Genomic DNA, 5,525 nt, shown 5'->3' with positions numbered 1-5,525 from the left:
ACGAACTATTTGTATGATCCTTAAATAATAAAAAATTTATTTAACTTTTAAATTTTTAAATATTATTAAAATTAACTCTTATATTTTGAAACATATTTAATCATAAAATAATACATTAAATATTTCATTTATTATTTATAAATTATTTTTTATATTTTAATTAATATATTAAACGTTTCTCAGTGTTATAAAGTTTTTTAATTTATCGAGGTTATCAAAACCTTTTTGACGATATTTGATCTTCAACATCTTGACATTCGAACAACAAATCCATTCACAAATTTCTTCAATGAAATTGATGTCGTCGTGAAGTGAAAGAACTAATAATTCTTCACAAAGATTAATCCACGGAAGAAAATTTTCTTCAAAATCTTTTTTCGTTATTAAATAACGTGAGATGTTTATCCACAACCCTTCAATCTTAGCTTTTGGTTTCCATCCTTCGATTTTAATTGGAAACAAAAAGGAGACATGGCGAACATTCGTTGAGCATTGAATTATAAGATTTTTTTCTTCATCACCTAAAATATTTATCTCAACGCTTAACATCGATAACTTTCTTCCAGATTTAATGTAATGATATACGAAATAATTTTCACAAGAAGTTTTGTAAGAAGTTTTCCTATCGTTAATCACAACCTTCCATTCATTCTCGTTCATTGTCTCGTTCATTTCATCAGTAAATGATGATTGACTTTCATAAAAACATTCAATGAATAAATTAACGTAATAAGTTTCAGTTTAACGTTTGCTTTTATTTTCACTTTGACGAGATAATTTAAGTAGGCGATCTAAAGAAAAAATGAATATTTTATATAAATAAACAAATAAATAACAACTTAAGTATAAATCGATATTATAAAACATAACACATACAATGAAATAACATAAATATTAATACATATATTTATATTATATTGTAATTGAATAAAAAATTATAAACATATTATTATTAAACTTGCAGAAAGCAACCCGTAACACGGGTTATGGTCGGTCTGTTACGTAATTATTTTATAATGGCTGTTTTCCACTAATCAAAGTTGCGAAATATTAACTAATCCCTTTTATAAAAACGCCTTCATGTTGAAAAAATTAAACCATCTGTCAAATTAACATAAAAAGTATGAGGAGGTAAACTAACTTACCAATTAGTTAACATTATTTGAGTAATTTACAACTTACATAGGTCATATCAGTTCATATTGCTTTAAAGAGACGAAAAACTAAAGCTTAATTCTTGTTATATTATTTATAACATGAACTTTAATTAATTAATAAGGTTGAATAATAATTAAATAATAATTAGTGAACGTAAATTATACAGGAGTTATTAATTTTTTGGTATCCCCGTGATACATTTTTCTTCAAAAAAGAAAATTGTCTTTAAAACGATAAATGCACACAACTAAATAAATTTATTAAAAATAACTAAGCAATTGAGTACAAATACGTTTGAAACAAAAAAAAATTCAATTTACAATCAAACATGTGCATAACAAATTAAAAAAAATATGTAAACATTGATCTTTTATATTGCATTAATGCGTCATATGACAAACCTAAAATAAAAATTGTAACAGATAAGTAGACATAAAAGGAACAAAAAAAACATTGATGCATCTCCATATCCATGTATAATTCATTTTAATGGCAAGAGCTTGTTTGAGCTAAACAAAGGAAAAGTATTAAAGAGGGATAGAATGGCTGTTAACATTAATGGAGAGACTTACATACTTAGCATCATCCACTGGTTAAGATCAGTTCTTAGGTGAACGAATTTAATTAAGGAGTACCAACTTATGTCAAAGACTACAGAAATATGCTTTGATACGTCATCCAATAATGGGACAAATAAAGGATAAATTTCCATAATAGCTAAAGAACTAAATAAGTATCTTCTCCAAATAGTCTGTATACACCATGTGACTGAATTAAGAACGCTTCAATTTTGGAAATTAGTGATCAATGACAAAACTAATTGACCTGATAATCCTCTTTTCAAAAAGTTAAAAAATATTTTTGAAGAACCTAATTTTAATTATGGAATAAGGATAAAAGCTCTTTCAAAAAAGGCAGCTAATAAATCATTGACATTTTGCAGAGCTTATGTTGGTAAACCAGGTATTATAAGAGATGATAGAAGTGAGCTTGCAGAATTAGCTATCACTTATTTATCCCCTTTTACATATAAAGCATAAAAAACTAGTGCTATTCATCATGCAAGATTTTTAGAAAAAGCAATTTATTATCTAAAGCTTCAACTTCTATCCAATCAATTTGCTTTTGTTCAAAAAAATGAATTTTTTTTAAAAACTTTGTTGCGCTTAACCATCCCTATTTAAACAATATATATACATATATATATATATATATATATATATATATATATATATATATATATATATATATATATATATATATATATATATATATATATATATATATATATAAACAAATATGTTATTTGTTTATATATTTTGTTTATAAAATGTAAAAAAAACCACTTATATAACGTTTTATTTAGAATTGTTTGTAATACTAGTAAACTTCTTTATTAATTACAAGTCTTTTTTGCTCAAGCTGTTTTGCATTAATTTTTAAAAATCTTTTTTAAATATAATAACATACCTACAAAATTATGTAGGTATGTTGTTATATTTAATAAAATTGACAAGATTGAAAAAACACGAAACACATTGTCCAATCCAATTGAAAAACCTAAAACTTCAAATTTAGATTTGCCCCTCTCTTGATAATTTCTAATTGCTTAATAGTACGTCATCTGCCTCTAAGAAGCTACAATTTTTTTGCGTATGCAACGTCACTTTGTGGCAAAAGACTAGAAAAACAAACTAGAAATAAGATTTTATTTAAATTTAAAAAAAAACTCCTTCTATTAAAGATACATGAGAAGTAGAAAATACCAATTCTGGGCCAAAAAAAAGTGCATTTTCAAAAAAAGCGTTTGGCTCAAAAAGTATGATACTATTTCAACCATTTTCAAAAAGGCGTTTGGCCTAGAAAGTATGATATTTTTTCAATAATAAAGTTTAGTCAATAAAAAAATTATAAAATTAGTTTTATTATTTTTGGCGAACTTTAATTCTAGATGGTTCATAAACATTAAGTCTAATAGTAGAACTGTTCTTTTATAGCATAAAAACTTCCAGATTGTCCATTTTATTCATCCCCAGAGTTTAATGTAACCACTAATCTTCTTCCATTAGCAACGTTAGGCATAGAACCGCTATAATTTAAGTAAATTGATATAGTAGTTGTAGGATCAATTGTTGCTTTTGATTGATGCAATAGTCCAGATGATGTATTATTAAATGAGGCTACATTAGAACCATTCCATGAAGAAAGATAAAAATCTTCTAAACTAGATGAACAGTAAAAACATGAACTATTAACATCATATCCAGAAAATATTTTATAATTACTATAGCTATATGATGTCCAAGGTTGTATAACAGAGTTAGTATTTACAGAACAATTGAATGCGTCAACCATGTGTACTCTTGATTCCCACCAATCTCCAGATGCACCAGCAACATGAAATCTAACATATTTCAAATAAACACCATCATTATTACCTATAGTATCCAATAATATATATTCTCTACTATAAACTGTATTCATATATCTATATGTTGATGAGTATAATTTAAAAGATGAAATTGATTGTGGTATTGATGGAATTAATGTAATTCCATCAATGGTAATTCCATCAACTGGTAATACACTAACATATTGGTTGTAACCAATATGTTAGTGTATTACCAGTTTCATTGAGCAATTGAATTGTTAGATTGGTTTTATATGGTAAATCAAGTGTAAAGTATTCTCCTAATCCAGTATTAGTAGATACATTACAACCTTGGAAATAGTTTGCATAATATGGTTCACCAAGTGAAGAAAATAAAAAATCAGTGGTTAAACTTATACCATTTATTCCGCTAATATCTGTAGAAGAAGAAGAATTTCCTATGCAAAGAAAATTATCTGCGTATATTTTAATAAAAACTTTACCTAGTACAGTTCCAGTAGCACTTGTTCCTGTAATTGCTAACCACAGTTTTCTAAGAATACCAGGATGGCTAGTTTGAACAAAAATTGCTGATCCATCAGCACCTGAATGTGATGCAAGAGTCTTTGATTTTACTCCCATGCATGTTAATCTTGAATTTGGCATTATTTGAAAACTGCTAGGATGAGATATTATTTTATTAACATTTTTTGTAGCAGCGTCATTTGAATTAGTAGGTTCTGCTACATTTATCAATTGATGTTAATTTTACTAGTTACATTATTTTGTCCATCTGTCCTAATAAACAAGTTAGTAGCTTGATTTGATTTAATGCTATTTTATTGATCTCTTCTGTGTAAATTTCATGTAAATGGGATCTTATTATATTCATTTTCCTAATATGATTCCTCTTACTTAAAAAACAATCTTTGTAATCTTCATGTGTTATATATTTTTTAACAAAATTTTACTTAACTCCCTTACGTTTTTTGTTATCTTTTCCGTATACTTTGTAAGAATACAACTTTGATTTGAGTCCTACAAATTCTTCAATTTGTGCTCCTGCTGTTTCATCTTTAAACATTCCTATTACTTTCTTATTAGCGCCAACTTTAAAAACTACATTATTAATTGCTGGGTGCTTTGGGTCAAATTCACTTGTATCAAATTTGCTTTCAACATCATTAGAAATATCTGCATAAAAGTCTTCTGTTTTTATTTCGTATGCTAAAGAATCTGTATCTGTGAATAATAGTTTTGCTCGATAAGAATTTTTATCTTTTATGTAATCATAGTGAAATTTGTACATTGTATAGTGTTTTACTTAAATCAAATATAAACATACCTAAGTAAATTGGTTTGTTATAAAGTAATTTTGTTCTATTCATATTTATTGCTATTTATTTCTCATCAAATATTGTTCTACTTTCATAGTTTGCTTTAGATGCTAATTTAGTATTTTCATCTCTGTTTGTAATTAATCTAATATCAACTCTGTATTCAATATTTTCCATTGTTTTTCCAAATACTGAATTATTCATTAGTTTAAAAGAGTCTTTTTCAAAATCATTAGTTGCTTTAGTTCTTAGATTTGTATTTAGTTCAATGTATTCAATTAACCATACTCTTTCTTCAAACTTTATACTTCTATAAATTTTTGTAATCTTTAATCCTTATTTTTCATACAATTTAAGATTTTCATAACGAGCTATATATTTTTTCTAATTATTCAAGTTTGGTACTAATTTTTCAACTTTATTTACACTTATTCTTTCGGGTGCAAATGAATAATCATTATGATCATCATTTAGACTTTTCAGGGTAATCTAAATCAACTTCTAGTATACATGAAATTGATTTCCAGTTTGTTAACTCGTCTTCATACATCCATTTAAAACCATGTGTTGAAAGTGGTTTTCTTATTTCCTACACATATAAACTATTAGCATCTAGATACTGTATATATGTTGATTATTTGCTTTTATTATACTCATCA

Source organism: Hydra vulgaris, chromosome 02, assembly GCF_038396675.1.
Source record: "Hydra vulgaris chromosome 02, alternate assembly HydraT2T_AEP".
In the NCBI taxonomy this organism is placed as follows: Eukaryota; Metazoa; Cnidaria; class Hydrozoa; order Anthoathecata; family Hydridae; genus Hydra; species Hydra vulgaris.
Note: the sequence above shows the minus strand (reverse complement) of the source record.